This window comes from Spodoptera frugiperda, chromosome 29 (genome assembly GCF_023101765.2).
Source record: "Spodoptera frugiperda isolate SF20-4 chromosome 29, AGI-APGP_CSIRO_Sfru_2.0, whole genome shotgun sequence".
NCBI lineage: Eukaryota > Metazoa > Arthropoda > Insecta > Lepidoptera > Noctuidae > Spodoptera > Spodoptera frugiperda.
In genome coordinates, this window is record NC_064240.1 from 10,692,737 (window position 1) to 10,716,717 (window position 23,981).

General features: G+C 33.8%; 1 protein-coding gene across 4 annotated transcripts in view; it reads left to right on the forward strand.

The window, feature by feature from the left end:
- The first annotated feature begins 9,868 nt into the window (after positions 1-9,868).
- LOC118268412 (tachykinin-like peptides receptor 86C) overlaps positions 9,869-23,981 on the forward strand; it is a 99,258-nt gene continuing 85,145 nt past the window's right edge. For all 4 annotated transcript variants that reach the window (XM_050706616.1, XM_050706617.1, XM_050706614.1 and 1 more), the window contains exon 1: positions 9,869-10,097. The gene's annotated coding sequence lies outside the window, so the exon portion shown is untranslated. The remainder of the gene's footprint in view (positions 10,098-23,981) is intronic.

The window sequence follows — 23,981 nt, forward strand, 5'->3', positions numbered from 1 at the left end:
CGTTCGTTTTCGTGACGCTAATGGCTTTTTCGCATAGTGAAGTTGTGAAGTGTGCCTTAGTAATTTTAGGTAGAATACAAAAAGTTTTGTTGTGGGTTTTTTTTAAAGAGACAAGCCCGTCACTATCTGTCTAAACCATTTTTACAGGTTTCCTCGATATTTTTAAACTAATCTAGTAAAATTCAAAATGCCCATAACAGTAATACTTATTGTAATGCAACCACATAAAACCCGCGACAAGTTGCATGGCAGGCCAGCCACAGTGCCAACCGTGCAGTGTATTTGTTTAGTAGAACTAGTGAGAGTGACAACCATTGATTTATTTTATGTTATATAGTTATGCATATAATTTGTAGTAATTATGATTTTAATTTTTTTTTAAAAGGCTCGATACTGTATCAAAACTGGGGAGGAGCGAGACAACCCCAACACAAGGGTTAACCACTTACAGGGGCTGTTTTGAGCACTTGAGTTGTGTAAATTTAAGAGACTAAATAAAGATATTACCCTATCAGTGTCTTAATCTACTGAAAACTTGAAAGTCTTAATTCCCATCTAATTCTTGGAATATTTTAAAATAGGTACTTGTAACAGATTTGTCAAGACTAAAGCAACTTTATTTACCTTTTACTATAATTTCCAAATAATATACAATTTTCTTTAGAATTTTATGTTTAAAAGTAAACGGTTTTAAACCGAGTGAAAATTTATGTTTTCTTTGAAATAATACTACGTTTAGAAGATTGAATATACCTATCAAATTGAGAATAAGTTCTGCATGTCAATGTTTAAACTCATTTCATCTGAGAACGAATGAAATTGATCTCTCTTAAGTACTTTCGTTTTCAATTTTTCAATCATAATATTTTGAATTCTAGTTAGATTTCATTTTCGTAATGTTGTTTAGTCTATCGCGAAGTTTTAAGAAGGTTTAAGTAACTACTGATAATAATGTTCCTGTTTGCTTGATAGTCGCAACACAATCTTAAAAGTTAGATCAAGGTTAACTTTTAACCAATATTTTTAAGCGTGAGTGAGCTATGCTTCGGCACGAATGAGCTGGCTCAACCGAAGTGGCCCGATTTCCCAACAATCCTTAAATTCCTACCCCCAAAACCCCCGGCAACGCACTTGTAACGACGGCGGCGATTGCTTATCATCAAGTGAACCGTCTCCTCGTTTACCGTTTTACACCATAAAAAAGTTTTCTTTTTAAACAACTGAATTTTCTTCTGTATTATTGAGTGAAATTACAAAACATGTAATTTCACGTGCATATCACACTCAGACCGGGAATATTAATGGATGGAGTATACAGAGAATGGACAAGGAATCGAAGGGTTCAGGATGACTTGTGGCTTGTGGTTTTACAGGAATTTCCTATGACAGTGGACGGGAACAGAATGATGATGAAATTAGTAATTAATAAATTGCTAAGGTGCATCATACTTTAATCATAATTATACACTATGGAGATCACTCATATAACTTAAATGTAACTACAATAGTACCGTAACATCGGGTTTTTTTGACCCTAGAGGGTAACTTTGACCCAAACTTTTAGACCAATGAAAAACTAATATACGTTTTGTTCTGGATTCCTATTGGTTGTAGAATGTGGGTCAAAGAAACCCGATGTTACCGGTAGCACTTGTCCACAGAAGCATCATTATACAACTACATATTATTATTTCAACGAAAACCAAAATTGTTTACAGAACAGCTGTATGTAAGTAATGTTGTAGGTTGTCTAGGAATGTGGAATGGAACGGACATGCGGCGCGGCTGTTATAATGCCGTATTCGTAACGAGTGTTCAAATTAGTTCAAAGATTAATAATAAATGCACTTTTGTCTTACCTACTGGGCCTATTTACCTCATATTTCGTATATCGTCAGCCAAAATGACAACAAATATGTGGGTTAAATTAAGTCATAAGAGAATTTCCCACACGGGACAGTTACGTCAATAAATAGGTACCGCAAATGACGTGACTTTCGTTTTATGAATAATGTATTAAGTTAATTTTGTTTTTAGTAATGTAATAGATGATTTTATTAATCATCGTTTCAATGTACGCATTTATGCACTCATAGACCAAATCACACTCACATTAATACAGGTAAGTCCCGAGTTAACGGGGATTATTTCAAAAACTTACAAACCCATGTGACCAGGAAAATATATTGAATATTATAAAAATATTAATTAATTTCCTTAGAAATACAATTATTATATTATTTAGAAAGGATAGATCAACATCACGGCTATTATCCCCGTAGGTGTAGGCCAGAGATGGCGAACCTTTACGCGAAAACTCGCAATTTTTTAAAGGAATGTTGTTTTAGGTGCTACATGTGCCATCAATATAATAAGAATTGAGTATAATATTGAGAATACCGGCCGAATTGAGAACCTCCTCATTTTTGGGAAGTCGGTTAAAAATTCACGCTGAACTGGAGTCATTTGTGTAACTCTGAATCCTTAATGTTATTCATATGTGAAAATAGCGACAGGCATAGGACAGATTCTGTGATCAATGGCGTGCCCAAAATATTGTGCTGCGTGCCATCAATGGTACGTGTGCCAATGGTTCGCCATCCCTGGTGTAGGCAGAAATGCACATTATGGCACGTAATGCCACTGTTTAATATACACCCACTTTTCACCGTTTTTGATATAAGTCCCATGTATTAGGAGGTGAGACTATTGGCATATACTGGGCATACTGGAGAAATTTTCGAAAAACCGTAAAAAGTCCAGTAATATAATATTATTAGCAATCAGAAGTTCGGGTATTTAAAAAGAAACAACGTTCTACAAACTGAAATAACATTTCTTTATTTTTAATTAAAGGAACAAAATAACAATTGGTATAAACAACCTTATGTAGCACAAATCACCACATTTAGCACATATTAGTAATCAAAGAAATAATAAGGAAGTACAAAAGAATAGAAAAATTCCTTAATTCCTAACACGGCCTCTTCTGACAGCAAGTCGTCCTCCTCTTGAACTTCTTGGGTTGCACCTGCAGTGGGCTGCTGCCGATACGCCTGTACTGTTCCTATTTCCGCATCCCAACTCAGCATGAATAATCCAATCGAAGCTGGCGCTTGGTTGTCACCTTCCAAGTGATCTGATCTATTATTATCATCTTCGTCAGTATCGTCATCTGAAAGAGTTCACTATGCACACAATTAACTGAGTAAGTATACTGATCACTCAATAAATTGCATAAATAGGAAAATGGCTAACAATATAAGATAGTAAGTGTCCCAACCATCTTATATATACCATTGCCTTATACATTACCAAAGCGACTAATACTACATGGGTGCCGATTATCGCCGACATTTCGCAGTGGGGCATCCATATGCGAGGACACAGGGACAATCCCGGGGCGGGACGGTCCCTGTGCGGGGCAATTCCTGTGCGGGACAATCACTGTGCGGGACAATCCCTGTGCGGGACGTGACTGTGCGGGACAAAGCGTGGGCAGGACAATGCCTATGCAAAACAAAACCTGTGCGGAACAATCCCTGTGCAGGACAATATCTGTGCGGGACGGTCCCTGTGTGGGACAATCCCTGAGTAGGACAATCCCTGTGCGGGACTAACCCGGTGCGTGACGGTCCCTGTGCGGGACAATCCCAGTGCGGGACAATGCCTGTGCGGGACAAATCATGTGCGGGACAAAGCCTGTGCGGGACAATCCCTGTGCGGGACAATCTCGGTGCGGGAGAATCCCTGTGCGGGACGGTCCCTGTGCGGGACGGTACCTGTGCGGGACAATCCCTGTGCGGGACAATCCATGTGCGGGACAATTCCTGTGCGGGACGTTCCCTGTGCGGGACAATCTCGGTGCGGGAGAATCCCTGTGCGGGACAAAGCTTGTGCGGGACGATGCCTGTGCGGGACAATGCCTGTGCGGGACGATGCCAGTACGGGATAATGCCTGTGCGGGACAAAGCCTGTGCGGGACAAATCCCGTGCGAGACAATGCCTGTGCGGGACAATTCCTGTGCGGGACAAAGCTTGTGCGGGACAATGCCTGTGCGGGATGGTCCCTGTGCTGAACAATATCGGTGCGGGACAATTCCTGTGCGAGACGGTCCAGATGCGGGACTTTATTAACTTATATGTCATTAAGTACTTTTCCCAGTCAAAAATATATTTTGTAATGAATGCATAATACCTAAATGCAATTGGCTCAATGTTTTCGAAGATAACAACAGGCGACTGAACTCTCCGCCCAGAACCAGACCCGTGTGATGGACACACAGCTGCGGACTACCCAGCCCGTTACGGGGGCTCCGGCTCGAAATGCAGGAGTAGGAACAGGGTGGTTTTTAGTTGACACTCCTTCTAAGGCTAAGGGTAAGGCGACCCAAGGCAAGAGAAGTCCATACTTATAAAAACAGCAGCCCCAGCGTCACCTGGAAATAATTTCCCGGTAAGCTTCTTGATTTTTGCTTTCATTATGGACACGATATTTATTTTAACAGTACTTCAAGTTTCGAGTAATGAGGATTGCAAAACCCAGTTACAACATACGAGTAATTAGGTATACAGTTTTCCTGTAATTTCATTTCTAAGAAAATAATTAATGTTAATGCAGGTATTTCACATAATATATAAAAGATTTTTTACAATATAATGTTTAAATAGTATTACTCTCTCCTTTTACAAGATGGCACGATCCATTGCTCTCCTGTTGGTGTTCACGTTGATCATAATATCAATTTTGGCAGCGCCATCTAAAGTAAGGAAAAAAGGTAAATATTTTATAATACATTATTAACCTACTTCAAAAAAGGAGGTTCTCAGTTTGACCTGTATGTTATTATGAGTTTGCTTTACGGTTAAGTAATCGAAATGCTCGGAGTTCGGCGCTCTGATTGGTGGGTTTATTTAAGCCAACCAATCAGAGCGCTGAGCGCGGTCTCGTTTCGATTACTTTAAAGGTAAAGCAAAATTAATACTAAGGGTTCTGAGGATGTGGTGTGTTTTGTTAGATCCAAGTTAGAAGTGTATTCTTCAATTTTTCTTTTTTTTATTACAAAGTTTGTTAGTTCAATTTAAACTAAACAATGGTAAATATAGAAAAAGTTATTAAATTTATAATATGCACAAATTATGTCCGAATATGAATTTGATGGGTTTAATGGAAGATGTTCACGCTTAACTTAACAGAGTTCCCAATGATCAAATTGTTGCCAAATCACTTCAGATTTGACAGAGAACCACTGTTCTGCAAGATTATTCTATGTTTAGTCCGGCAAACGAGCAGTGGGATTATCTGATGGTAAGCAATCAGCTCTACCCGTGGACACCGACCACGGGCCACCAGACAGTCCATATATCTTAGATGGGGATAGGTGGAAAGGATTGGCAGGGAGTGATAAATCAGTTTCTATTGCAGGTGCAGACCACATTACTTCTGACGTCAAAAATGTACACCATATTAACATATCATTGAATGCTGGTAATGGTGGCAGCAACTTTGGTGAAAGTGGTGGTGGTGGATATGGAGGCTTGAATAACTTAAACGGCAATCTAATAAAAATGATTGCAAATGGTGAAATACAAGTGATCACACCGAGTGTTACTATAATAACAAATACCATTCAAGAAAAGAAAAAACAAGTATCAAGTATGGAGAAAAGAAAGAAACAGGAAAAATAATATAGGGAGGAAAACATCGCATGTTATACACAATTAAGTTAAAAATGGAAACCTTTCATTAGCCTTACTAACTGTTTTATATTTATTTGTAATGTATGTATGTACATTAAAAATTAATTGAGATGAAATTCTAAATCAAGTTTCTTCAATATCTTTACAGCGGAACCAGCATCCTTTCCTTTTTACACTGTAATAAAAATCATATAATTGTGATAAAATATCTACATAGTAAATTATTTCAAATTAAACACACAATGTTTCACAAAGATGGGTACGGAAAATGTTTTCATACATTTTGAATGAATTTTCTCTTATGGATCATACATAATTTGTACCGCGAGATCCCTTAATGTTTAGGAGAGAACCTATAAACTATCGCTAAGCTTACATGGAGGAGAATGGTGGGCGATTTGTGGTTTACATCTAAATTATTAACCTTACTTTAATATTGTAAACTATGATGCATAAATAGGCTGGTTGGACCGGAGCGATACCATGGCCTCACAGACACAATGCTTGCTTTGTGTTTCGTTGTGTGAGTGAGGTTACCGGAGATCTTTCTAATCAATATTTTTTCCGATTCCCAAAAATAATTAAATTCCTAACCCCCAAAAGGCCGGTAACGCACTTGTAACGCCGGTGTGTCATAATCTACTCCTATTACAAATTTCATAGCGATCTCTTCAGCCATTTTGAAGTAATTGAGTTACAAATATACACACTAACTCACAATCGCTCTTTCGCATTTATAATAATGTACTAGTAAGAAGTAAGATGTCTATTACTTACTGGAAATTCCAGATACAAAAAGCTCAATAATATTTTACCCGAGGATTGAAAAAGGGATGTTGTGTGTAGCAGCAATACGTGTGACCTTTTCTACAAAGATATCTTGTCAACGTAATTGTATTTATTAGTGTCTTATAGTTCTTAACCCTCCATTTAAGAAGTAGATAGATGTGTTCCAAGGATAATCCGGTCTAATACATACTTTTATTTTGCTGACTCGGTAGAGTAAAGGTCGGAACAAAATACCCCTATTTCTTGGTCGTTTTAATTATGTTTTATTGTTTACAAATGATCACATATACATATTAATTAGTTCTAATTATTATAAAGGGTGACTCACTAAAAAGTGAAAGTTTTATCAAGTATTTTTATCTTATATCACAAAATAAAAAAAATGTGTCTAATATTTTCTACTTTAATTATCTCACTGGACTCAATAGATTTTTAATTTTCATACCCCGTCATCATCCCTATTCAACCCTTACGCTTTCGCTATCACTTAACGCGAATATCAAATGGTGTGGAGGGGGCACGGGTAGCGGAGCGGTCCACTGCCAAAGACTTAATAAACTACGTTTTTTTTTTAAATTACGCGTCACTTACCACGACTTGTTTAATATCAACTGAGTCTCAACAGTTCAAGGGCGCATTCAGAAAAAAAATACATCTGAGCCTTATACGAAATACTATGATTTATGTCAAAATGAAATATTATTTCTATTTTATTTATTATAAATAATAGTTCTAAGTAAAATCTAAAAATAAACACCCTTGCAGTGAATTAGCACTTAAGTTTAATTTTAGTGACGTGCCCACTTGTTAACCTGTCCGCAACATCGCAAATTTGATTTATTTTATATTTTCGAAGATCCTGAAATATCGATAACTTGATAAAGTAAAGGTCACTGTTAATGTACGGAGAACTTAATTTTACTGCGCTAATGGTAAAATGCTTTTATACTCGATTCATTATGCAAGATTACTTGGTTCGAGTAGTTGCAACTGCAATTAACTGCTTAGTAAGAGGTGTTGGGTTTAATTTCCGGCTGGGACAAATAATTACTAGATTTTTAGACTTGTAAAAAACATATTTGCACGACGTACAGAATTGGCCCCGGTATATGGCAATAGGGTAATCTTCTATTATATGGAATCCACAATATGTCGGCTTTCCCCTTAAGGGATTAAATAAATCATCATCATCATCATCATCAGCCGAGAGACGTCCACTGCTGAACAAAGGCCTCCCCCTTAATCCTCCACGTAGAACGACAAGCCGCCACCTACATCCACTGGCTCCCCGCCACTCTGACGATGTCGTCGGTCCACCTAGTGGGAGGTCTGCCCATGTTACATTTTCCGGTCCGCGGTCGCCACTCGGTCACCTTCCTGGCCCAGCGGCCATCAGGTGGGATTTAAAATGAACATGGACAAGATGAAAATTCAATAAATAGTAGACAAGTACAGAGATAAATGTAAAACTATTTTTTACTTTCCATGTAATAAAGGTGATAATTGCATCGCAGCAGTTGTTCGCAAAATGAATGTACCAATGTTCTGTTAATTGGCGCCCAACATGGGACTACCAGCTGTAGCAAGTCAAATGTTCGACGATTTCAATTTATGTTGGAAATAAAATATTCTGTACAGATACCGTATAGTATTCTGTGATTGCAAATAGTGAATATCAATAAAAAGGATTCAGATAAAAAAGGTTCCATTCCCGTTTCTGTCATTACTTACGGTAGAAATTGTGATATTTTTAGTAAGATTATCTTCAATGTCGTGGGTGCGTTAACAATCATACAAATTGACGTTTAAATACACTAACTACACATTCTAACCCGAAACAATAGTTTATGGATGGCACACAGCATTGTTCCATGCGGAAATCGAATATAATGGCCAGTATCAAGTTAAAAATAAAAATGAATAAAGGAGGATGCTAGAGTTTCTATGAAATGTTTTTTTATGGAACACGCCACATAGGTAAGCTATCGCTGCCGCCCATGGACACCTGAAACACCCGAGCCGTTACAAATACATTGCCGGCCTTTTGGCGGTTAGGAATTTAAGGGTTGTTACGGAATCGGGGATTGAGAATATTGGGAAAGGGGTATTGGGCCTTAGGTAACTTCACTCACACAACGAAAAACAACGCAAGTTTTGTTTCGCGTCTGTTTTCGGTGAGGCTATGGTATCACTTCGGTCGAGCCGCCCCATTCGTAGCGAAGCATTGCTCTACCACACTTTTTTTGAATTTAGAACATAATGGCACTGGCCATAGTCCAGGCCAGGTCAAATTTAAAAATAAATAAATTCAATTAAACACCATTATACTGTTGGTGTCATTTTCTTTTTCTATCTTCACAATAGAAATTAGCAATTCATTAAGAATGTCGCTATGGTGAATTGACGAGCCATAAACGCCTTCATTTTTCTCTTTTTTAATTAAAAAAGGACAATGACCTATTATAATTTGCATAAAACATATTAAGCCACGGCAATTCCATGGTATTATATGATATTTGAATTGCTTAGGAATTTGGAAGAATTTAATATTTTTCGAGTAATTATAAATTAATTAAAAACAAATTATTGTATATATTACGTTTTCTACTAATCACTATTATTAATTTTTAGTAGAAAATATGACTTCGTGAAATTTTCAAAAAAGTCTTTTAACATTAAATTTATTTAGTTCTTCAATGTTATTATAAAAGATAATATCATCAAGAAATTGCTTATAATTCGTGAGACTTATACTTGCATTATAATTTTTGTAATACAAAGTAAAAATATAATGTAAAAATACTCCTTTATTAATCTGTTACATTTACATAACACAAGTGATCAAAACAGCCTCAGTAACTGGTTAATACTCGTAACACTTATGTTGAGGTTGTCTCGCTCCTCCCAGATTAATTCAGTATTAAACATTGATATTTTTAAAAAATAAAATCATAATTACAATAAATTACATTAATAACTATATAAAATTAAAATTAATTCTTATTAACATAAAATACGAAACAAAATAAAATATTCAAATTAAATTATTATAATACATTAGGTTACTGTAAAATAAAAACAAAATCAAATCACTAGATATACAAATAAAATACCTGTGTTCACTAAAAAGCTACAAGTATATTTAGACGGCTTCACAAAACAATACCAATTCGTCAAAACAATACATTTTTCTTCTCAAGTCTCAAGAACCAATTAAAAATCAATAAATTTCGCGGTACATTGTAACGCGACGTATCAAAATTAATAACGCAAATATATCATAACGGCCATTGGCTTGTTTGTTTTTTTGAATTCGGAACGTCGGAGGTTCCAAACGCTTTATCAATCGCGCTTCGTCCAGTCAGTCTATGCGCGGTGAATGAGGGGAACGGTCGTGTTCGAAGTTCGAACAGTTCCATAGTACACTCGCGATAACTTAATACTATATTAAAATATTTGCAAATTGTGCTTTTAAAATAATTTAATGAAAATACAATACAGTTTCGTGTTTTCAGTGAAATTATTTAAATAGAAAAACTATTGTTGATTTCACTTTTTTTGAAAAGTTTTGTTTTGTTTCTGAAAAAGTTTTCGGTTTAGGATACAAAGTAAGTATAACTCTTTAGATTTGTGTTTTTATTTTATTTTAGAATTAGAACAAGAAAATAAATTATTAATGGAATATTATAGTTAGTGAAAAATTATGAAAAGTAATAAATAGATTTCCTTTTTTCTTTAATAACATTAACACAAGAAATATTTATAGAAAATATAAAAATTTATTTAACTTATAAGAAATGCGTTTCAAATAGTCATTATTTGTTGATATATTTTTTTTATTATGAAAATAAAAAAAAACAACATAGGTATAAGTTTCCAAACCACATCAAATAAAAAAAAAAAACAATACAAAATGCGGAATTTATGAATGCACCAATATTAAATTATAATTAAATTGCGGAAAATTCTCATTCTCCATTGCCTTAAGCAAAAAATATTTAAAAACTAGTTTTAGCTTGACCTTTTCACAAGACACTTTTATAGCAAGAAGAAGTCGAAATTTCAGGCTATTGTGAATAGTAGGAGACATCAAAAGAAACTATAGGGGTCGCAATTCATCAAGATAATGGCAAAATCGTACAGGATTTAAACTCGGTACAGGATTTAAACTCGTATCTACAAAGACGAATCATTTGAGCTACATCATCCTTTTATACAGTTTTCTATCTATTAAGAAGTTTAAAAAAGTTTAGTAGTATTTAATAATTTATCTGAGAGTCTTACGAATTACTTTCGGATACTCAGATATAGATAAATTAATTCAGCTCAAAATTTCTCCACATTAAAATTTTGTCCCACTAAGTACATCTGGATCTAGTATCAATCTTATTAATTTTGATTAGTACCACAAGGCTATGATAAATATCAAAGGTTTAGTCTCCAATCCTTTGTAATTGATAGATGTATATTTAATTCGCCGTAATGTGCACTTCTGCCTATCCCTTCGGGGGTAAAAGGCAGATGTATATTTAATTTCCTCATCAGTTAGGTTCGAAATAACTGCGGAAAACCGAATTTCCCCGGCCCCTTACATAATATGCAGAAAAAGGGCTACCAAGAAGTACGTGAAAGTATGCGAAAAAGTAAAATTTTACCTACCTACCGCTATATGGGTTTCACAGAAAATGTAAAGATTTTTCGATATACTCCCACAGTTAATCATAAAAAAAATATTAGGGGTGGTGACAGGGTATACAAATTAAAATTCTATTTATTCTCTTAGTTAGATAAAAAATCTTAGACACGCATTTTTTATTTTGTTATATTAGATAACAATACAAAGAAGATAAAACAAATCAAAGTTTAATTAGGAGTGGGAACAAATACGTCATTTCTATGTATAAAACGTACTTTGAAGCGACGTAACGCAATATTTTAAATATATTTCGAAAGTATTTGTTGCTGTAATACTTCACTCCGTAAGAAAATAAAAAATACGCGTCTAATTTTTTAAAATAACCTACAAGACGGGCATTGAAATAAAAATTAGTCATCTACCCTATTACCAATTTTTTGCAAGAAAAAACGATATTCGACAGAAACGATAACTTATGCTCCCATAAATTTTCTAAGGGCGCTCACCAGAGTTAGGTCGCGAAAAAACATAAATTATCTTCCGCCGAGTTTTGTTTCGATTTTATAACGAAGTAATAATGATATATTTGACTTGGAAAACTTTTATAATGTTCGGGACGTCCCTTGAATGTGATGTCCATTTTTCGTTTCATATTTCCTCATTTCCCTTTTCAATTACGGAAGGAGAAACATGTTTTTCCTCAAACATATTATTGAAAACGTATGTTATTGGTTTCGGCAACAGCCTATCGATAAAAATATGTAAATTTCGGTGACTATTCACAAATAGAAAATGCGAGAATTTGGATTACATTTTTTTCGATGCGAGTGTTCAGTTTGAAGAATCTAGTTTTGGGACGATGTCCATTCATATGACTTCTAAAACAAGATAGATAATAAATTATTAACAATTCATAAGTCTCTTTGGATGTATGTCATTTTAAATATTTCTGGGAATCCGATAGGTATTTGTTTACTTTTGTTATTATTATAAATGTCAAAGCTTCAATGTATATTATCATTCAGTTAAACCAGTATGGTTGTTTTGTTAAATTCAGAGAAAATGAACAAATTTAGATTGTAGAGATTGATTCATCTCAATTTATTTATATATGTATGTGAATATATACAGTATTTAGTATGGTTTCGCGTGTTCTATAGATATTACTGAGAATATTGTATTATAAAAAGTTACGTATAAAAAAAGGGTTTCAATTCTATTTACTCCTATAAATGTTTAATTCATAGAAATACTTTTGACGGCGTTACGTAAATTTCGCGTAGGTGTAAGATGGGTAGACGACCTCCATACAACTTTTGTTGACAGGGCAGTAACCACACCATGACATGATATGGGTTTTCACGGGAAGACCAAATAGGGGTTCACTTTTGAACTTAGAGACCACTGACTCTGCAATAAACATAAATAAATGGACTGTTTAAAGTGAGTTTCGTGCGTGGGAGAGTCTTACTTTGCTCAACACGGGTGATACCTTAGCATCACAGTAAACATTTGTTTCACCGTGTGAGTTAGGGCCAATAGCTTCTTCTTCTGGAAGTCCGCCAATGCACTTGTATCTTCTCTGGTGTTGCGGGTGTCCATAGGCGGCGTTGATTGCTTACCATCAGTAGATCCGTCTGTTTGTTTGCCGTTGAAAAAAATAGTCTAGTGAGTTAGATATCTACTTTCTATGTTGATTTTGTTAATACTGATTTCTAATTTGGTCATGTTTCTTTTATCAAACATGAAGGTTGTTAGGCATTATCTTTCATTGTTCTCTTCTAATTCTATTAGCTTCCAATCCGTCCCACATAGTATTAGGTATATTTTCTTTATATTATGAGATTCGGTCAACATTACGTATTTAATAGGAACACATATGAATTAGTACTCGTGCTTAAAATCTAATGTGTTGTTTTTATGACATACTTTTTACATGGTACAGTTATTTTCATTGTATTTGTTGGGTGCGAATTCCGAATACGGGTTTGAATAAAGATAATTGATTACTCAGTTATCTTCACCGCGACTATTTTGACCAATAAGATTGTGAGAATTTTAGGGGTTGTGAGAAAGTACATTTAATATTAGGTACGTATAATTAGATTTATATTCATTTGTATATTTGTATATCGTACGTGTCTTGTATTTTTGTTTTAAAATTATCACAATATTGCATTAATATAATTTAAAGTATTGCGTGATAAAATAATGTTGTAATTTTTACTAAGTGCATAAAAACTATTTAAGAATATATGAGTGTTATTTGAATAGACAAGCACTTAGGTGCTATTTTCTTCGAAAATATAGTAATGTTATTATATGTATAGAATACTTAGGTACAAATTTAACAAGGCTTAGTGGTAATTCTAATAAATTATTTAAATCAAAACGGTTACATAATTCTCATTTTGTATAGAACCATTAAAATTAAAACAGATTTGTAAGGTCCCGCGGGAACTAAATGTAATAACCGAATTAATTTCAGTGTTAAAGTGAAGAGTATTAAGTTATTCCTAGACTTTTAGTACTTGGTAACGATTTCTGTAAACATGAATATAAATAATTATTAATGATTAATTTTGATAATATTCGGAATAACCTCTTTTTTTAAAAGGGGAAAATCATCCAATGACTTCTCCCGCCTTGGGTGAGTGTCAGACTCTTACTGATCAAAAACCACCTCGTTTCTACTCTTGTTTTTCGAGCTGGAGCTCCGGTAAACTCGCTAGGAAGTCCGAGCTCCGGTGAAACAACGTCTACTGCGATTTTTCTTTTCTAAAACTATTGTGCATTTTTCAATGGTTTGGTTCAGGTTCAGTAATGGGGTTATATTTTCCATCATTGTATTTTTCATTATAATTGATTAAAACTACAGGGCAGATACGTTGATGTACATAAAAAATCCCTATTCATAATTTTCTATGGTAAAGTAAACCGTCAACAAAAGCCTTGAGCATAGCTCCAGTGTTCCAATCTTGGAATAACTCAAGATTTACAAAGGACCCTCTATAACACATTTAGGTGCCCACATCAAGCCATGGGGTTCCCCCAGGCTCCATCACATAGGCTCCCTTACTTTAAGCCACGTAGTTTACTCCTGTTTTCTCCAGGGCAAAATGACGTCATCACAGGATCTTACTTAAAATAAGGCGTGACATTGGACCAAGGTCACGGAAAATGGGTGTCGTAAAAAAGGCTATAAGTTTCCTAAGGGTTTAAGGAACAATGTTCCTTAGTGCCAATATGTAATCGAATTTGGAATGAGAAGAATTGAGTGCAATTTGTTAAACTTTTGTGACGGGTGGCTCTTTAAGTCATTGGGTTTAACAAATTGTCGCGATTTTTATAGCGTTTTTTGAGTTTATTATAGTTTAAGCTTAGCGTACTTTTTTGTTAGGTGATAATAATGTTCTTTTCTATATACCTAGTAGATTTTACTGTAGCGTTGATGTTTCTTACTAGGTGGCATAGATCTGGTTGTTCCGTTAGTCTACAAAATAAATGCACTATGTTTTAAATGTAACGTTCAGTATATATGCAACGTCACGCATTTTATCCTTGAAAATAAAGTACACCGACTTTTCACCAATTGTTTTATAAGTCCCATGAAATAGGGGCTGATTTAACGTTTTCGGTTTTGGGACCAATATTAAATTGCTAAGATTTTCACGTTTTTCTTTTTTATACAATGTACGGTACTGAGTATCTCAATATAATAAGCATATCTACTGTTACAATGTAACGTGTTGTATTGATTTTTTTCAGTACACTCTTCTAAACAAATTCTTCTCTTTAAATACAATTTTATTATTTTACTAGCGGACCCGACAGACGTTGTCCTGTCTACACGTTAATTTGAAAATTTTAAACTTTTTTAATAAGCTAAAACATTCTGGACCTTTTTGATGAAAATTATTATTCAAATGTTATGACAATATCTAACGTCATTAATATTTGACACTGCGATGGTAGCGCCGTCCGTCGGATCCGATGTCAAACATTCCAAAATCAACAACTACTAATAAATTAAAAATTAATTAAAAAAACATTGTCCAGCGGACAAAATTGTGAATCTAAACCATTCTCAGATCCTCTTGAACACACACAAAAAGTTTCATCAAAATCCGCCTAGTCGTTTAAGAGGAGTTCAGTGACATACACACGTACAGAAGAATTATATATATAAAGATTATAACTTTCGCGAGACATACTAAATAAATTATTATGTTATCGGCTTTCTCATATTGTTGTTCACGTAAAATTCAACAACAAACAAGTCTCTTTAATTCTAAAATTTATTCAATGTGTGCCCAGAGACGTCTGTACTCTAAAGCTGCGTCTACGCTAGACGTCTACGCTAGACGAACCGCACGAGCGAAGCACAAGTGAAGCACAAGCGGAGCACAAGCGGAGCTGTTCACAACGGCATAACACACAGGCGGAACGCAGCTGAGCACGAACGAAATGCTCGCAGCGCGGTCGTTCGAGGCTTGTAAGTTGGTCTACAATAGACGCATTGTGTTCGGCTCGTGCTCCGCTCGTGCTCGGTTCTCCCAGCGAAGACGCAGCTTTACAGATCCAGTCAAAATTCCTGAGTGAGTACAAGTGACATATATTCAGTTTGACAAGAGAATAAATTGCTTTTAACATTGGAAAAGGTGTTGAACACCACGACAAGTGGTTGTGAGTGAAATCAGTGTCAAAGCGAAGTAACTTGATATATATTGAGTTAAACTGAGGCTTGTTAACGAGATGCGGGTCGGGGAAGTAATGTTATTCGTTTCCTGGTGCTTGTAAGTAGATATGTGTCGATATTTATTAGAATAGGGAAGTTCTAGGTTGTGGAAATAATTTTAGTAGACTTTTGTAAAAAAAATCTGGCTCACGTTATTGGAGTGGTCAAAAGTTTTGATTAGATTTGAGTATATATTTGGATTGTATACTAGTTTCTTTCTTTCTTAATTTCATTACCTTTAACATGAGAACATTTGTTTTTGCAAAACGAATATTTTTATGATGTTGTGGCGGCTTCTTTAAATGAAAAAAAAGAAAAACGCTAGTGGCTCCCAAGTGTATAAATATGTTTCTGATAGTCTATAGTTGTTGACTTTCATCTTTCTTTCGTCTGTCTGTTCTATCTTTTTACATTAATCTTCGTATATCTAAAATAATCTACATAGATTACTCTGTATATTTCGTGATATTAATAGCATTCGGATACAATGACAAGTCTGCAGTCCGAAACTAGTTAACTGAGGCGCTATAACTTAGCTACTCTAACTTCTACGTCTACAAGACTTCAATTTAGCTTGGAATTAAATGATCGATACTACTGTTTGTGTTTGTGCAGATTTAAGACCTTATGCATTTAAAGGAGCTGCGGACTACTTAGTGGGTTTACCGAGGCTCTGGCTCGAAAAGCAGGAGTGGAAAGGAGGTGCTTTTTAGATAGTAAGAGTCTGACACTCCCTGTCGCCTCTCCCAACGGGCGAAGGCATTTCATGATATTCCCCCCTTAAAAAAAAATCATGTACAATTAGGTTCGATTATTGTATAATATGGGTATAGTTGCTATCTCTTTTGGTCGAGTGGTTGAAAATTTGATTGGTAAGCAGGAAATTTTAGAAAGAATGACTTGTATTGTTAGTTGCAATTCTTGATCTTGTTCTATACACATTACAAAATTTTCAAAGAATACTTCTGTTCAACTGGACTAATTCTTAATTCTTGCAAATTAAATGAAAACGTTCTATGTACACTTCCTAGTCCTAGTAGGTACCCACGCTTAAGTAAACGTCGCGTCGTCAGAAAGGGCAACAAGGGACTATGTGGATTAAAACTTTTCATTATTTAAGAGATTTTTGAAGACTGACTGAAATAAAAAACGTATCATAATTTTTATTCTCAACATGTTAAACGTCTTGGGTATAATATATATTTGCCTTTAACAATTTTCTGTTGTATTTTTATAATAACTATCGAATGAATGAATGAAGAATGTTTCAACATTCTAAATTAACTAAAAATCACGGTTTACTCACGTCACTTAATAGAAAAAAGCTTTTCTAGTTTCAAGTCACAGAGGGACCCATCATAACGAGCTGTGTCCGCAGACGCGGCAACAAAACTGTAGTAGTACTGTGTAACGAAGTGTAGTAGAGCTTTTCTCCATAAATTTACGTGAGTAAACCGTGATTTTTAGAAAATTTTCTGTTGGCAGCCAAAGTCTCATTATTGAATCTTTTAATTATTTGACCTCTTTCTATCTACATCGCGTTTGATACAGACCCGTATCATAATAATCAATACATTTCATGATCGTGTGCACATTATTAAAATAATATTTCATGGAACGTCACGGTCCTACGCACCAAGATTTATTCATTTATTATTTTTATGTTAATCTGGTTAAACTAACACATACCAGTTACATTAATATACACGAAATAAAGAATTATAAAATTGGAAGAAGAAGAAAAAGCACAAACAATCTACTAAAAATAGGTAAAACAAAAATCAATCAACTATGAACTATTACATAATATAAATACATAGACATAGAGCAACAAAAATAAATAACATTTATACAGACTACTAGAGGCTTTTACAATAACTCGGTCACTGAAAAAGGGTAACTTATTCAATCTCAAATAAAAGTCACATTCTTTTTAAACCAAATTGGTTTTAATAAATATGTTACCAAAATACACTTACGTAGGTAGGTGATCTTTATATATTTTGCTTGTTTTTCAAAGAGTATGCTGATGTGTATTTACTGTACACCCACTTTTCATCAGAATTGGAGAGAAAATTCTACCATGTACGATATTACTATTTGTGTATAAATTCATACAACCATTTCTTATAAGCAACCGAAATACAGTCAAGCTTTAATTGTTTTCTGTTCAACAAGTTACAGTTACTTGAAGATAAACTTAAAGAACATAGAGACATTCCTAGAAAGTGTTACAAGGCACATATGCGTATATTAAATTACATAAAATAACTATAACTGACCAGTGGTTTACACAAACAAAATTAAGGCAACCCTTATACACAACTCATATTGTATAAACTACTATAGTTGTTGACCGTGATTTCCTCCGCGTAGAATAATGACTTCTGGCAGAATTTAGATTTAGATTTTTTGCTAAAATATTTTTTTTTCTAAAATAAAACTATAAGTAACTCATACTGCGTCATCATTTAATTTTATTTATAAGTCTAGACTGGCTTAGTCTAGATTTAAATAAGAACTAAAGCGCTTACTCCAGTAATTGCCGTGCAATCGATGTCTGGTTTGAATTTAAAATATTCTTACAATTGTTTAACATATTCTACATCATAGTCTACTTTTTACGTACCGTAGAAAAATCTTTTACATTTCACGCGGATGAAATCCAATCGCGGTAGAAACAAATGTTTAATCAAAGGGCCTATTTGAGATTTAATCATTCAGCAAAATCTAACAATGAGTAAACAAAATATACGACGAGAACAGAACTTGGAGTGATGTGTAATTTTGCGAAGGCGAGACAATCCGGAACTTCAGGCTGAATTCGCTTACCAAAGCAATTAACATCAATGTTTTTGGAATAAGCAAAACCATCGTTTGTTTTGAATTTATCAGAGAATCCTGTGGTTTTGTTTCGTCAGTATTTACTGTTGAGAATATTCTGTCTGTACATTTGACTAGACAATTATGTTTGATGATTTACATTGATGAGGGCATTGACCTAGAGGATATTAAATGATGTAATTATGGTCTGTATTATATTACTAAGGTCGTTCCTTCTATTTGGGACATATAGGTTTCGACCCTTCCGGGAAACAAAAGGGGCGTTATGTATCTGTTCTGTTATGTGTGAATCAATTTTAATTAATTTGATGATTTAGTTTGTCATTTCGATCGGGTAGAGATCGGGCACTAGATTTATATACCTACTATTTAAAATATAATGAGTGGAAATGCTATTCTTTGACATTTTGTATTAAAACTACAATTCACTTCTCTTATAAGCCTGATTAAGGAGACAGAAAATTCTACATATTATATGTATTAAGTGATAGACAATTCTACAATTCAAACAATTTTATCTTTCATTATTCTACAATTCAAACAATATTATCATTCAATTCTAAAATAAGTCATAACAAAAATCTACTTATAAAGTAAATAGGAAAGCATTAAAATGATTACCTTAATAAATTATACGTACTTTTATTTTATTTAATTCAAAATGGCTGCCGTATTGGTCGCAGATGGTAGTAATGGTTTTTGTCTAGGTACCAGGTGTTGGTTCGCTGATAAACCTATATACCTAACTACTAATTTAACTTAGTAGGGGATCATTGTTTTCCTCGTCCCCATTTGACTTTTTTCCAATAAATGAAAGTGGGCGATGGTAATTTAATTGACTGAAGTATGTAGGTGCGTTAGTACCGTACTATTTTTAAAGTGTTGTAATTGAGACATGTTATTTGAACGTTATGTTACTTCAGGTTTTTTTTTTATTTTGCGAAGGGGTTTATTAAGGGTATGAATTCCAGTTTTTTAGCCTGTTTTATCGAACAAATAGTCTTTAGCCTATTTTGTTGTTGTAGTGTTTTTAAATAAGGGTACTTAATAATAAAGTCCGTTTGAAAGTTTAGTGGTTAGAGTTATTTAACCGACTTGAAAAAAGGGTGGTTCTTAGTTTGCCCTATGTATGTATGTTTTTGTCCAATTGTCAATCTTGATACGGTATTCAGCATAGTATTTTTCAGATTTAAGAGAAGGTTTTAGGGAAAATCCTGGCTTAAAAATGGAGACAGTAAAGAGTATTAAAGCGGCTCCCTATTTAAAAAAAAAGTTATTCATTTTAATATTTCATTCTAGTCTTTAAAGTTTACGAGATTTACTGTCATACGACACCACAATAAGTCGAAATTTGTTCGATAATATGTTCCCAAGAGGACGATTTTTATATGATTACCTAATATTTATTTGATTACCCAGTTTCCTTAGAGACATACCCTAAACCTATTAAGTATAATGAAAAGCGTGATCTTGTAGTTTCAAAACATCGATACTATTACCTAAGTTACGTCAGTGAATGGTACAGTCATGAACTTAACCAGTCGTGTTGTTGTTATGTATCTTTGGGTAATACGTGAAGATTTGGAGAGGTTTTCCCGAAGAGGTATATTATGTATAGATATCCACGTACTCACTATGTTAGTATAAAATGAGGCTGTTTTACTTATGTTAGTATAAAAGCAGATTTATTCGCGTGGATTACGGATTTTGTAACTAATAGTAGCCTAAATTACTTCTTGCTAAGGAGCATCAGCTATCTGATAATAAAAGTTCCGTCAAACCAGCTATTTCAAAGATTAGCCACATTAAACAAGTGGTTTTAAAATGGTGAATGTATCATGTGTATATGCATGTATGCATGTAGTTATTTCAATATTACAAAGAGACACATTTTATTCATTAATCTAGACTCAACTAAATTTCTTTGTTCTAAGAGCATTTTAAAATAATGGAATTTAAAAATCGGTATATCTCGATTAACCATTTAAATTCGAAACCTTAAGCCCCATAGCTTACGATCATAAACAATTTCTTATAGCTTACTGCTCAAGACTGTACAAAAACTTTATTTAAACCACGTTTACACCTGAGCTGTTTGACAGTTTAAGTAATTGGAACGGAAAGTGAAGTTACGTAGGCAACCTTGATTTGAATATTTCATGAAAACGTCTGAAAATAAATTTTATTTTCTTACGTCATGTATGTGCCACGTCTGTTCGTATGTTTTAGCTGTTGCGTACTATACTTAATTTTGAGCTTAATTTTCTCTGTAAGCTTCAGTGTAGCATATTATAAACAATATGCGTTATAAAATATTGTGACCTTGATAATTTTTTATATAATAACTTTCGTGAGACATACTACATTAATTATTATGCTTTTCGGCTGAATCACGTCGACGAGAAACTCGATTAGTTTCAAGCCATGCTAAAGGGACTGTCGCACTGCTACTCTACTGTCTGCTGCTACAAAATCTGTTGTAATACAAATGAGCCGCGTTCATTGATAATATAAGTAAAAACTTGTAGATAGGTTGAAACGTGATGAATTAATAGCTTTGCATTAATACTCTTTGACTAAATAAAACTCTCAATGTTATTTTAATGTTAATAAAAAAAAGTAAATAGATTCGTAATTAATTTCGAAAGTTATATATAACTAATACCTATCTAACTTGCCAGAGAGCAATTATTTTTAGATGTAAAACTTATATGTAGTAACTTTGGCAAATCAATCAATTTAGTTTATTACAGATCAACACTAGACAGAGATCACTCTCAAAATTATTTAACGACCTTTCTAACTTATTTTAGTATTGCGAACTTTTTCAAATAAGTAAGTATTTATTTACAATGAGGTTTTTAGTTTCAATTCCCTAGTCGGGCAAAGTAAGGTTGGAATTTTAATTTAGAACTTTTTAATGTTCTTTTGTTTGGAATTATATTACCCTTTGAAACTTTTCATAAACAGTATGAAGAGTATACGTAGAATGACTTAATAATGTAATTAATAATGTAATTCGCAACGGCTTGATTATAAAGCACTTCCTGATTTTATAATTACGTTGAAAAATACGTACATACAAGCTTCAAAGTGATTCTTAGGAAATTTTCATGAAGTACATAAAGTGGCAATATTGTTCGGAGAGAATTCAATTTTGATGGAGTTTCTTGCTCGTTCTTCTCTATTCGAAGCTACACTTTGGAACGAACACATTGCTTCACTGATAGTCCTACTGACGGCCAATTCAATTTCACGTTTCAAAAGTGCCTAATTAAGGATTAATTGAAAGTAATGCTTTGACTTTTTGATTTTGTAAGTAGATCAGCTTTATGGGGCCATTTTGCCTTACTTAATTAGAACATATTATGTTCATTGTTTTCTTTTTCAGCTGAAATATTGTAGACGCTTTTGTAATGACAGAAACCTTACAGTGTCTGGGATTTATTGGATTTATTTTCGAAGAAATATTAAAATAAATACTTTGACTTTGCTTGTTGGAAAAGTCAAGATAAGGCGAAGTACCTACACAAATAGATAGGTAGGTATGTTTTGATATTGAAGTATTCAGTTATCGCGTGATATTAAAAAAAAACACCAGTTATAAAATTAACTTAGAATACCTATTAAAAAAGGGAACGGCCTTCAAAACTGAAAGTGCGAACCTCCATGTTTTTAGTCGGGTGATGTACCTAAAACCTTCTTCTAAGTCTGAAATATACAAGGCTGAAAACTGCATCAAAATTGATTCGGCCAAATATGAGATAATCCCTCACAAACATACATACATACACACAAGTCAAACTGAGAACTACCTTTTTTCAAAGTCGGTTAAAAAAAGTATTTTTAGGGCTAGGCTCAGGTAGAAAACCTGAGTAAAGATGGTATGTTACATTATGTTATTGTACTATATTCTATCTTAACATTAAGTTACTTACTTAAACTTACATATGCCTAGTCTATCTCCAAAAACGTCTAGATTTACCTTAGTGCTATTGATTCAATCAAAGAAACCAAATCAAAGATTGTCTTGACATTCTATCATCTGGTTTTCAATAGATATTGGATTGTGAATTTCCAATTTGATCTTTTTTAGGTTTCAATCTTACATTAGACTACCTACAGATGTGTTTTGTAAAGCTTTGATGTCTGAGATTGAAAAAAAAACTGTTACGTTTTGTTGTTTGAGTCCTTTTGAAAAAAACTTCTGACTACATTCAAATTGATTAAATCGTGTTTTGTGGTACATTGGCGTAAAGGTGATAGGTAAATGTATTTTGAAAAGTAAAAATAAGCTTTAGGTTCTAAAATGAATTGACAAACTTATAAAAAGGTAACCAAGCCATGAAGCAAGTACAAAGAGGAGATGCCAGCCATAATGCACTACGACACAAAAATCGGCCCTGCTAAATAATATTACAGGTAAAACGTGTAGATAGTTTATAAGCGGTTAGAATTTTGCACGTTAAAATGTGGCACAATTGGCAACAATTTTGTAGTATGGGACCAGAAATTAAAGTGGTCCGTATTGAGTGTTGCCCGGTGTCAAGGGAAATCCAGTTATGACAATTTTCTTTTTATATTTGCTTCATGAGCCAGACATAGTGTTGTTTTTAAGAATCCTGAAATTAACTATTTTTTACAAGATCAGAAATTAAACTATATTATCATTTTTGCATGTCAATGACGCTTTTTCCATTTCAATAATACTGTTAGCTGACTGCTATTGTTGTTAATTGAATTTGCTGTTAGTATGAAAAGGCCATCTGGTATGCCTCAAGGACAATAAGTACACTAGCAGAAATTCAATTTCATTTGCGCGAAATGCAGTTTTGGTTCTTGTGTACCTACTGTGAGTTTTCTTACAAAAAAATATCTAGAATTTTTATGTTTAGAACCGAAATGAATTAAATTTTCAAAACCTTTTAAACACATCTGTATATGTATACGTAAATACGTGGTTCATATTTTATTATGCTTAAAATACACGCAGGAATATTTTTTGTGTGTAAAATACCGGTATGCATGCAAACATGAAGATTTATTACAACCCTTTATTAATAAATGGGTGTACATTTTGAGATTCATAATTTTCAGTTAACATTCTGCAACGTACAATAATGGTTTTAGCAAAATTAATAAAATTTAAATAAACACAATTTCAATTTCATAGCAAAGTTCCGTTTCAAGAGCAAAGTTATTTTTAGTAACACGATTTGGGTACATGGATTAGGCGATGGTTTAGGTGCAGATAAATAGAACAAGTTTATACGA